The 13084-nt window shown below is 46.1% G+C and overlaps 1 pseudogene; it reads right to left on the bottom strand.

Moving 5' to 3' along the window:
* Positions 1-12263: 12263 nt before the first annotated feature.
* LOC114236986 (U6 snRNA-associated Sm-like protein LSm3) lies at positions 12264-12480 on the bottom strand (annotated as a pseudogene).
* Between the last annotated feature and the right edge of the window lie 604 nt (positions 12481-13084).

Raw genomic sequence — 13084 nt, 5'->3', positions numbered from 1 at the left:
GCACCGGCCTGCGCTCGCCGCTCCTCCGCCCCACCCCGCCCCGCACCCCCGAGTTGGGACGCCTTGTTGTTTAGCTTTGCTTGCCTGGGACTGTTGCCTTGTACCGATGATGGGGAGGACAGAAAGTTTTGCTATAGCTGTCGGGTTTTGTACAAAAGCAAAAAGGAGTCCGGAGCGGCGGAAATGGGACTTTCTCGAGCTCGCCTGCCCCTCTCCGCTGCCCCTCCCTCCCCTTTTGTAGGCTGGGAATCGCTGTGTTGTTTGCAAAGAAAAAGCAGCCCCCCCCTCCTCCTCCTCCTGGGTTCCTGGGTTTTTCTGTTGCGTTTGAAAATGTTGTTTCGTTAGTTTGCTGTTAGCCGAGGAGTGAGTGGATGGGAGAAACGTACTCTCGGGTGAGGCTGGCCCGAGAACTGCAACGCCTCCTCCCCCAGTCGCGTTGCATCTGTTTTCCTCTTGGGCTTTGGGGGGGGGGGGGGGCGGGGCGCTGACCGCTCGGAGCGGCGCGGCAGCCAAAGCAGATGTTAATTTATAGCCAGGTGTGCGTGTGTCTCCCGCCTCGCCGCCCCTGGCCGCGGGACAGCTTCTGTCCAGTCAGCATTTAGGCTATTGAGTTGGTGATTTCTGCCGTGATCTGTTTGATATTTCGTCGCGCTAACGTATTTGGATTTCGTTTGGGTGGTTGGGGATAAGGGGCTATTTTGTTTTCAGGTTTTTCAAGGTTTTACTCTGCATTCCTAAATGAGAGATCAATAAATTTTATAACCAACATAATGGAGTCCTGGTAATTTTGCGGGCCTGAAACTTTAGATGCGGCTTAGGGAGGGGACCATCACTCGGTATTACGACCGTGGTCCCGTGCCGGGGCCAGGGGTGGGAGGCTGGGGGAGGCGAGTGTGACCTGAAATGGTTCCTTTGTAACTACTGGTGAGCCCAAACACAGAGGCTCCCGGTATTTTCAACTGAAACTCCGAGGAGAAAGCGATTTGTCTTCCTGGGAGCGTCTCCTAGGAGCGAGCACACGCCGGCTGAGGCAGGCACCCCGCGGCCACGCACTTGTTGATCGCGGCAGCGGCCACGCGGGGCGGGGAGGGGCCGCCGCGGCCGCGGAAAGCGGCCTCCAAAGGGGCACATTTACCTTTGTGCACTGGGGCGGGAAGACACTCGAGCCAGGCTGAACGATTTACAAAACGAAAACCCTTCGGAAATATCAGTTAGCCTATTAAACATAAATGATTACAGGAATCCCTGGCAGGAAACGAATACATTTCGACCGTGGTGGCTGAAGCGGCCGGAGCCAGCATTCAACGCTGGAAGGTGTGGCTTTTAAAAGTCCACCTTAGATTTTAAAATGTCTCTCAAACTCCTTCGATGGCTTTTTCTTTTTGACTTGTCAACCCAGTCCACTGACTTGTTTTCTAGAAGAGACTCCCTCTCATCCCAAGCCTCGAGCCCGCTTTCGACTCCCTCCCTCCCCCTACTCTCCCTCCGTCCCTGACCCTTGGGCATTCCACTGTGCCCCCCGAAAGGCCTTTCGTTTCGCGCCTGGCCACACGGCCCCAGTGTATCTGGGGCCTAGGAAGAAAACAAATAGAATCAGTGTTTTTTTACCCCCTCCTCAGCTGTTTGAGGTGATTTCCTTAATCCCTCTAATCCTGTTACCTCGCTATCCCAGAATAACTAAACTCGGGCTTTCCAATAAGCTCGGCCTGGTGTACTGTTTTTTATCCTCATCCACTCCTGACCACAGGTTTCTTTGCTTGAGGTCTGCTGGACTCTGGGCGACAGAATCTCCCGTAAATTGGTCCGAATTCCACATTTCCAACCGGCTTCCTTTGTGCGGGCCAGCCATTCACCTGCGAGCCGGGGCGGGCCTCGGGGGGGGAGGGGCGGGGGCTTTCTGCGGCTTCGGGGGTCGTGCCCGCTTTTTACACATCCCTGGGGATCGCGGAGGCCAAGCTCACCACGCCTCTCCGAGAAAGGTCGGGTCTCCCAGGGAAGGCAGCAGCACCCTCCCCTGCAGACGCTGGCACTGCATCCCTCCACCCGCCGCAACCCACCCCCGACTGTACCGCACGGGGTGGCAGGGCTCCCGGCGGTGATTTACAGACCCGGGCGCGTCGCCCTACAGCCGGCGCTCCCCCCGGGCCTGCTGCGTCCGGCGTGGCGAGGCCTCGGTACCACTCCCTCCTCTCCCCGTCCCAGGGCCACGGACCTCGGGCCCCTCCGAGCCGGTCGGTGCCGCAGCCTTGCTGCAGTGATCGGAGCAGAGTCACAGGCTGCCAGGTCCCCCCTCCCCCGTGCTCCACGTCCCAGGGGCGGGGGGAAAGTCTCTTGTCATATCCACGCCCCTATTCATATCTTTCACAGTGTTTGGGCCTTCATAAAATACCTGTCCGTAGGTGACTCTGGGTTCAGATTGCTAGCAATTGTGGACACAAGTTTGGTCTGAAAGACTCCAGGAAAGGGAGGGTGAAAACAAGCAATTCCGCCCCACTGAGGGGGCGGTGCCAACGCGGGAATAAACTGACACTGCTTCTTTCCAAGAGTCCATTGTGCTCTGCCTTCTTAGAAGTGCCAGGGTCACCCTTTCAGCCGGTCTCACACGCTGCTCACTCCCTCTCTAAACATCCACGGCTTTGTGCTCTACTTTGTCTGATTTCCAAATTGCCTTTAAGAGAAAGGATTTCATCAATCAGCACATTTGGAGGATTGAAATATAGATGAAAGATAATTGTTTTTTAACTTCAGCAACAGGGAGAACTGAACTGAACTGGAGTGAAACTTCCATCCTCTAGGCCAGAGTTTTCCGACTAGAGCATCGCCTCCCCCCTCCCACTCCTCCCCTGCTTCTACTGGGACAGTTGGCCCTTAATCTGTTCTATAGATTAGGGTTCTGGTAAAATTTAATTTGAAATAAGGGTTCTGCTGCTTAAATGGCAACAATAACAAAATCCGGTCAAGCCCCAACTCCTGCCTTTTTCGGCTTGTTTTACATATGAGAAAACTGGCCCCTACAGGGGAAATGACAGCGCTCAAGGTTGCTTAGCTGGTTCTCTGGCTGCACAGCGGAGCCAGGCTCCCAGGCCTGGAGGGCTCTCCGCTCTGCCACAAGATGGAGAGAAACCGATGAAATCCCAGCCCCAGCTGCCGCTCAAGCCCTTGATCCAGCGGGGTCTCTAGAGAAAAGAGGTAATTCCTGACACACAGACACCTAGTGGCCACTGCTTGGCGAATGGAGAAGTGACATGGGGAGCACGGGGTCCTTACAGAGGGAAAAGCCCACCCCATCCTTTACGTCCCCTGATAGGAGCAGAGTTACCTTTTGATGGGAATTATCCTACATAGAGATTTTCTTTCCTGGCTTGTCTATACAACTCCCCTCATTAATCTCCCTCCTAGAAATCTATAGGGGGAGAGGGCATCCAAAATGCAGGTAAAGATTTATAAAGAAAGACATTCATCACAGACCTCCTTGCAATGGTAAAAGTTACACACAACCCAACTCTTCAACAGATAGGAAAAGGTTATGTAAAATATGTTTTCAAAAAAAAAGACTACTTTGCAGATATTAAAAATTGTGTGTGGAGAGGTTCTAATGACACAGGGAAATGTTTAAAACACAAAGTGAAAAGAGCAAGATGCACAAAAGTATATTCAGTATGTATGACCTATTTAAAAATAAGTATATATGACTGGGAAAATATACAAAAATGCAGGGTAGTGGTATGAATACTGGTTAGTCTTCCTTCTATTTATTCGTACTTTCCAATTTTCTCTGATAGGATTGTATTCCTGTTGTCACCAGAAAAGGCAGTTTTAAAACATATTCTCTCCCAGTCACAAATACAGAAATGTGTCTTCTTGTGAAAGAAGAAAGTTCAAGCTTTCCCTTCGTTTGTTTTGGGGCGAGGAGAGGGCAGGGGGCCCCAGCAGCAGAAATTCCCTAGCTCTCCTCCGGGCTCGGGGCTGCAGTGAACACACCAGAGCAACCCCCTGCCAAGCGCCCTCCTCAGTAAGCGGGAGCTGGAGCAGATTAGTGACGGCTCCGTCATTCTTCAGACCCACTCACTGGAGAAAAAGACCTCCTTGGGAGCCAAGCTGAACGGCTTGGGCCACGGGAAGCAGGGCCCATTGAGGAACCAGAAGGCACATTAAACCCAGGGGCCTGAGCAACGCTCACTGCCCTTCTTGGGAGGTGGGTGGAGAGCAAGCCCAGGGGGTGGGTCCTGGGCCAGGCAGAGGAGGGGCTAGGTGAGCACCCAGCTAGCACCCATGCAGCTGAATGGAACCCAAGAAGCTGCGTCCCTTCTCCCCATCACCACCATCTTCATCCACAGCACCGTCACTGCTTGCTGGGCCACTGCCATGGCCTCCTACCTGTTCTCCCTGCGTCCACTCTGCTCCTCACCAATCCATTCTCCCTAGAGCGTTCCCTCCACTTTTCAAACAGAAATCCTATCGCTGTCACTCCCCTTCTTCATAATCTTCTGGTGGCTTCCTATTGATTGCTCTTAGAAAAAATGTCCCAACTCCTCCAAAGCTTTGCCTGATCAACTCTGTGTACTTCTGTGCCTCCCTCCCTCAACACCCTCCCCCAGGATCCCACTGAGAAACGTTTGTTGAATAAATAAATCATGGTTCCTGATGGTTTCACATCTAAATAAATTTTGAAGTCCAGTAATTTTCTCAGATACAGATTATTAGGCACAGTGCATATTTTGTTTTGCATCTGCAGGGTTCCCCCAAATCTCCACATCAAGCACAGATTTCCTGACAATTAAAACAAAAATCTACTAGCAAAAGTACATAATTTCTTTCCTGCCTCAGGGCTTTTGAACTTGCTGTTCCCTTTTCCTGGAATGTTCTTTCCCAAGCTCTTCCCTCAAACGGTTCAATGTCCTCTGGAAGATCTCAGTTCAAACATCACTTCTGGGAAGGCTTCCATGATGCTCTCCTCCAGAACAAGACAGGTCTCCTGTTTTAAGCTCTCATAGCACTGGGCACCTCTTTCCAGCACTGATGCCAATGGTCATTTTACGTTTATTTGCATGATCTTGCCTATCGTTGGTCTAGCTCCCAGTCTGTAAGTTCCCTGAGGGCAAAGACTGTGCCTGGTTTGTTCACCAATACCTAGCACAATGCCTATTCCATATTAGGCTCTCAAAAATAATGTGGAGTGTTTGCTGCATGTTTAAGGAATGGGGGCTCTGGGGGCTTGAAAATAACGGGATGAGTGGAAGCCCGTGAAAATCAAGACAATCTGTCACCTTGGCTCCATCCCTTACCAGCTGTAGGCGGTTGAGGACATCACTTACACGGAGCCTCAAGTGGGAACAACAATGTCTCTGGATTGTTTTGAGGATTCAAAAAAAAAGATGATTTGAGCTGAGCACAGTGTCGGGCATACAGCTTCGTGCAGTATGTGTTAGTGATGATTGTCACCTTTCTTACGAACCTCTGTTGACTCTTCAGGGAGCAGCTAGTGCTCTCTGGTCTGATTCTGTATTTTCCACCATCACAAGTGATGTTTCTCATTGCTGAGGCCAGTTCTTGCTATAGAAGAATAAAACATCACCATTAAAAATGAACAAATCATATGAAAGCAAAAACATAAACACAAAAAAATAGATAAATTGGACTTCCTCAAAATTAAATGTTTTTGCTTCAAAGGACACCATCAACAAAGTAAGAGACAACCCACAGAATAGGAAAAAAAATGTACAAATCATATATCTGATAAGGTGCTTGTATCTAGACTATATACAGACTTAAAACTCAATAATAAAAAACCGAATTACCCAATTAAAAATGGGCAAAGGACTTGAATAGGCATTTTTTTCCAAAGGGAATATACAAATGGGCCACAAGCACATGAAAAGACGCTCAACATCATTTGTCATCAGAGAGCTGCAAATCAAAACCATGATGAGATACCACTTCACGTCAACTAGGATGGCAGTAATGATTCTTTAAAAATAGGCAGTAACAAGTGTTGCCGAGGATGTAGAGAAATTGAATCTTTATATAGTGCTGGTGGGAATGTAAAGTGGTAAAGCCACTTTGGAAAACAGGCTGACAGTTCTTCAAAAAGTTAAACATCAAGTTACCATATGACCCAGAAATTCTACTCCTAGGGGTAACAAAAACATAGGTGCACACAAAAATGTGCACACTAATGTTCATAGTAGCATTATTCATAATAGCCAAAAAGTGGAAACAACCTAATTGCCTATTAACTGATTAATGGATGAATAAAATGTGGTATATCCATACAATGGAGTATTATTCTGCAATAAAAAGAAATTGAATACTTGTATATATACAAGGTTAGTATATGCACATGTATTATACCTAGCTCTGTCAGCTGATGAGAAGGCCAAGAAACAATGACATGCCAGTAGCAACAAACACATCTAGAATCCAGATCTTAGTTTCTAACATCATTCTTCAAAGGAAGGAACCAGGGATCTTTGGGAAAATGACTGCTTCTAGGACTGGAGCCAGAAATATGCAAAATGAGTCTGGAGCATCCTGCAGTGCCAAAAAGTAAGGTAAGGTAAGAAAGAAGGCAAGGAAGGAAGGGAGGGAGGGAGGACCACAATAATGGAGGTGTGTCAAAGGGATATAGGAGCCACCTAAAAGAGTTCCCAATGACCAAATCCAGAACAATTTGAGCAACAAAATGAATAAAGTAGTATTGGATTATAACCCAAAGTATACAACAAATATGCATCATCCATACTGATATAAATAGGTAAATGAGGGGAGGGCAAGAGACAAATCGCCTGTGCAGAAGTCTAAATAATTTATGTAAATACTCTGGCTTTGGAGAGGTGGAGCATAGTTCTGCACCCCTTAATTTTGGGCTACTCATAGTGCCTACCTTCCAAAGCGGATACTAAAGGAAAGGGGGAAAAGAGTCACTTTTTTTCTTGGGCTTCCCTGGTGGCGCAGTGGTTGAGAATCTGCCTGCTAATGCAGGGGACACGGGTTCGAGCCCTGGTCTGGGAGGATCCCACATGCCACGGAGCAACTAGGCCCGTGAGCCACAACTACTGAGCCTGCGCATCTGGAGCCTGTGCCCCGCAACAAGAGAGGCCGAGACAGTGAGAGGCCCGCGCACCGCGATGAAGAGCAGTCCCCGCTTGCCACAACTAGAGAAAGCCCTCGCATAGAAACGAAGACCCAACACAGCCAAAATAAATAAATAAATAAAATCCAGCCATTCATATTAAAAAAAAAAAAAGGAAAAAAAAGAGTAACTTTTTTTTTATCACATTTTTTTTATTAGAGTAACTAATATGGTTGCAGAGAAGTATTTTTTCCATTCTTTGTCTCTCTCACTCTCTCCCCGCCCCGCCCCGAATAATACAGTCCAAGAGTTGGAAGAAGTCTTAGAAGTCATCTAACTCAACACGCTGCCACATTTATAGCAACTCTAGCAGTCATAGCGTGAACTGTTCCTATGAAACGAAGCATACTATTTTCCAGGGTAACTCATAAGTTAAATTCTGCTATTTTCATAAAAGTATCTCTATATTGAGCTTAAATATGTTTAAAATGTTTGGTTACTTTTCCCTAGATTTTTTTTTTTAATTTTTATTTATTATTTATTTATTATGTTTATTTTTGGCTGTGTTGGGTCTTCGTTTCTGTGTGAGGGCTTTCTCCAGTTGCGGCGAGTGGGGGCCACTCTTCATCGCGGTGCGCGGGCCTGTCACTATCGCGGCCTCTCTTGTTGCGGAGCACAGGCTCCAGACGCTCAGGCTCAGTAGTTGTGGCTCACGGGCCCAGTTGCTCCGCGGCATGTGGGATCTTCCCAGACCAGGGCTCGAACCCGTGTCCCCTGCATTGGCAGGCAGATTCTCAACCACTGCGCCACCAGGGAAGCCCCCTTCCCTAGATTTTTTATTTGAAGTGAAGTAGAGTAAGTCAAACTCCTCATTTTATTCATTGAAAATAAATATTTACACTCATTAAATTCCCTAAATATTTACATATAAAATTGCCATCTCCTCCAAAAGTTCTTTCTTTCTTTATTTTTTTAACATCTTTATTGGAGTATAATTGCTTTACAATGGTGTGTTAGTTTCTGTTTTAAAACAAAGTGAATCAGTTAAATCTAAACCTGTTCTAAAAAGTAAAGTTTATTTTATTTATTTGTTTGTTTGTTTACTTATTGGCCACACATGGCTTGTGGGATCTTAGTTCCCCGACGAGGGGATCCCTGACCACGGCAGTTGAAAGCGCCGAGTCCTCACCACTGGAGCACCAGGGAACTCCTGTAAAGTTTATTTTAAAGAAAGAAATGAAGTATTGATACATATTACAACAGGGATGAACCTTGAAAACATTATGCTAAGTGAAAAAAGCCAGTCACTAAAGACTACACATTGTATGACTCCATATATGTGAATGTCTAGAATAGGCACATCCTTAGAGACAGAAAGTAGATTAGTGGTTGCCTAGGGCTGGAGGGATTGAGAGGAACTGGGGAGTGACTGTTAATGGGTACAGGGTTTCGTTTTGGGGTGATGAAAAAGTTCTAAAATCAATTGTGATGATGGTTGCACAGCTCTTTGAATATACTAAAAACCATTGAATCGTACATTTTGCATAGATGAGTTTTTTGGTATTGAATTATATCTCAATAAAGCAGCTAATTTAAAAAAACAAAACCAAAACACCCTCGTGGATGATGGTAGCAGAGGTGTTTGGGAGGCAGCGTGTTCAGTACTAAGGGCTGCTGTACACACCAGATGCTACCTCAAAGTCAAATGCATTCTCCTAACCTAGTCTGTTAGAGCAGGAAGAGTCCTCAGAAATCATCCAGTCAAGCACCCTCATTTTACATTGAGGGAAACTGTGGCCCAGAGGAATCCAAACAGGACAAGGTCACTTCGCTTGTTTTTTTGTTTTTTAAATTAATTAATTAATTTATTTATTTTTTGGCTGCGCTGGGTCTTCGTTGCTGCACGCAGGCTTTCTCTAGTTGCGGTGAGCGGGGGCTACTCTTCGTTGCGGTGCGCAGGCTCTCAACATGGAGGCTTCTCTTGTTGCAGAGCACAGGCTCTAGGCGCACGGGCTTCAGTAGTTGTGGCACGTGGTCTCAGTAGTTGTGTCTCGCAGGCTCTGGAGCACAGGCTCAGTAGTTGTGGTGCACGGGCTTAGTTGCTCCGCAGCATGTGGGATCTTCCCGGACCACGGCTCGAACCCGTGTCCCCTGCATTGGCAGGCGGATTCTCAACCACTGCACCACCAGGGAAGTCCCCACTTAGCTTGTTAATGCCAGAATCGATGAACTAGAATTTGGGTATCCTGTCTCTCTGTTCAATGATTTTTACAACTATCTCCCAAGCTGCCTTTAATAAGGTTGACTATGTTTCTAGCCATCTTGACAGTGAACCTCTTCTCAGTTGGAGGGTAGATGGAAAAGGTCAAATCATTACCAAAAGAAAAACAAAGTAATCTTTTCAGGGAATTCCCTGGCGGTCCCGCATGGCATGGCCAAAAAACAAAAAAACAAAAAGAAATCTTTTAAGTTACTCAAAACCTAGATTAAATATCCAACTGGTTCTTGTGGTAGCAGCTCTGCTCAAAACTCATTTTAGGCACTTTGTGTGTTAAAGGAAACCTTCATTGAGAAAAAGGGCTCCTGTTTTTTTAAAAGCAATTAAGAGCTCATTTATTTTTAAAATATGTTATTCTCTATGGAAATGTCAGGAAAATTTAGCAGAAGTTTACATTCGCCTGTATATTTTACTCTTAGATTTTAGTAATATCTATTTATATGTGCATCTTGGAAATTCCTGATGAGCAAAAAAAACAAAAAATGTATAATACTTAGTAGACATTATTCAAAACATTTACTGAATGTTAACTTTTATTTAAATATGAAACCATCAGGGACTTTTGAAATGTGTTTGAAAAGCTTTGCCAAAGCCCACGATTTATTTATCCCATCAACATTTTTAAGGCATTCTATGTGTCAGGAAGTGTGTAAGGATCTGGAGACAACAGGAAGTTAGGGGCTCACAACATAGGGTTGGAGAGGCAAAGTCAACAGGGACTCTGTCTTGAGACAGAATGAAATGGGAGCCATTCCACCAAAGAGCCAGGGTCTGCGAGAGGGGCCAGAGAAGGGGCTTCCTGGAGAAGAGATGGTTTAAGCTGCACCTTCTACAGCATGTAGGACTTTTTTAGGACGAGAAGGAGTGGCGGACACTCCAGGCTGATAGAACAGCATGAGAAAGACACGCGGTCATACACCTTGGAGTCAGGGAACTTCGTGTGGTTAAATAGCACGGCTGCAGAGAAAGGGGGTGGAGAGATGTTGTGGGGATTGAGGCTGGAGAGGTAGAAAAGGTCCTACTTGTGGGCCGTGAATGCCGCACTAAGGTCCTTGATCCTGTACTCAGTGGGAACCACAAAAGGATTCTGTTCAGTGCTTTATAAAGATCAAGCTGATGGTGGTGTGGAGGACACACTGGCGACAGAAGAGACTGGAGGCAGGGAGGTTAGCCAAGAGGTTGTTTCATTTTGCTTCAGGCAAGAGAGAAAGACCTGACCGGGCGCCGTGGCAGTGAAACTGAGAAGTGGTAGGATCCAGAGACGGGAATCTCTGTTGCCCCCCGGCTGGGGGTGCACAAAGAGGGAGGTGGTGTAAACAGAGAACACAAGAAAAGGAGCCTAAGTTCTTGAACTTTTAAAGTGAAGAGGATGACGTTTTATAAGTAACTTTAGTTTGGTGCTACAGGATTCTGTACACAACTACAATCATTCATAGACAGATCGCTTTTGTGCAAACGAACTACTGCTCCATCAAATTCAACGTGGCTTTGTATGGTAATAAAAGCCAATTCCATCTACTAATATTGCTCACTTGAATTCTCTCTATTTGCTGCTTTATTAATTGCTCAATTGAAACACCATGGATCATTTGCAAGTACACAGTTTGAAACATTCAGTATTAGTCTGTGCACCCTATTCTAAAAAGACCTCTAAGGTGCCTTCTACCTTTAAGAATCTTCTACCAGCCTCTCTGTGCAGGAACGGGATATCTGTAATGTCAAAAGCCCCAAGCAGTTCAGCAAAATTGGAATGGTAACAAGCTTCTGTGCTCACACCCTGGGTAGGATAGTAGTGTCAACACCTCCAGCAGAGCTGATAGAGCTGTCTTTCAGTCTGTCTGCAGGCTCTGTTTACATTCTGCAGGTTAGCTAAAAACACTCCCACCACCACCGACCCCTGAAAAACATCTCTGGTTACATTCTGCAGGTTAGCTAAAAACACTCTTACCACCACCGACCCCTGAAAAACATCTCTGGTTACATTCTGCAGGTTAGCTAAAAACACTCTTACCACCACCAACCCCTGAAAAAGATCTCTGGGTCAACTTGACATCTCCTAGACTCTCCATGTACTATATTTCTTCCTGTAACAAGCTCTCCTGCTATGCTACTTTGTATGATTTCTTTGCAAAGAATAAATTAGGCTGAGTGTGTAAACAACATATAAACTCTAGAGATGTTCCCAATAATTACAAGCAGTGGAAATCAACAGCAGATTTGCTTGCAGTCTTGCAACTGGAACTTGTCCCATTTGGAGAGGCTCAGGTAGACCTGAAAGGTGGAGAGATTCACTAATATTTGGAGTCTTTAGTGAGGTAAAACTGGGATGCAAATATGGCTGCAAAGCAAATGAAAAGTATTTTATTTTATTTTATTTTTCTGCATCTTGGTGGTCACATTTATTGAAAGGGTTGGAGAAAAATTAAAATGCCATTTAGCTTAAGAATTTGTGAGTTATCTGCAAATCAACTTATTTCAGGAGTGGAAGAATTCTTGGTTATTTCTTAATATAAAAATGTATGGGGGCTTCCCTGGTGGCGCAGTGGTTAAGAATCCGCCTGCCAATGCAGGGGACACGGGTTCGAGCCCTGGTCTGGGAAGATCCCACATGCCGCGGAGCAACTAGGCCCGTGAGCCACAACTACTGAGCCTGCGCGTCTGGAGCCTGTGCTCCACAACAAGAGAGGCCGCGATAGTGAGAGGCCCGCGCACCGCGATGAAGAGTGGCCCCCGCTTGCCGCAACTAGAGAAAGCCCTCGCACAGAAACGAAGACCCAACACAGCCAAAAAAAAAATAAACAAATAAATTAATTAAAAAAAAATGTATGCCAGTTTGTCTTTTGAATATCTTCTACATTTAAAGAGGCAATCATACAGAATCTCCTGTTTTTCACACTGGATAAATTCTTTGTTTCAGCCAACTGTCAATGGCGGGGCAACTAGTACACCAACATCTCCCCAGACAAAGAGCATCGGAATATTCCATTTTGTTGATTTATATATCTGTTCATATGTTTCTTCATCAATTTCTATAGTTGTCACAGATTCGCTCATCCAGGCTGAGCCTGAGAAGATCCAGGGGCTCTACTATGGTGTTGGTAGTTTGTTGCTGGTCCACGTGGTCCGCCATATTTCAAACCCGGAAAAGTATTTTAGAATGGGATGTAACTGCTTGGGAGAAGATATATTGGGTGGGCCAAAACGTTCATTCGGGTTTTTCCGTAACATCTTACAAAAACCCGAACGAACTTTTTGGCCCACCCAATACATAGACAACACACACACACACACGCACACAGAAGACCGACACTTGTCTGATGATAAAGGACAGTCTCTTAACTGTTGAACATCTCCGGGTTCTGGCCTTGGTCTCTGCACGTTCCGAGCCCTCCTCCATTGATCTTCCCAAAAGTTCAGTGTGTATGGTTTTCCTGAGGCTCAGACCTTTGGACCCAACTGCCTCTTGACTATATTTACTGGTGTGCCCCACAGTCACTCAAACTTTGGCTGGACCAAACTAACTCATCATTTTGCTCCCCAAACCAACACCTTCTACTCTATTTTCCATCTCAGTTAAAGAGCACTCATGCCTGCCTAGACATTTCTTTCCCCCTCACGCTCTAACCCAACTTCCTACCATTTCCAGAATCAATCTGTTCTTCCCTCCCATTGCCGTGGTTGGGTCTTGTTGTTACTTACCCGTTGCTGTGTAAGAAATGACCCCAAGTGTTAGC

Source organism: Balaenoptera acutorostrata, chromosome X, assembly GCF_949987535.1.
Source record: "Balaenoptera acutorostrata chromosome X, mBalAcu1.1, whole genome shotgun sequence".
In the NCBI taxonomy this organism is placed as follows: domain Eukaryota; kingdom Metazoa; phylum Chordata; class Mammalia; order Artiodactyla; family Balaenopteridae; genus Balaenoptera; species Balaenoptera acutorostrata.
This window is presented reverse-complemented; position numbering and strand designations above follow the sequence as displayed.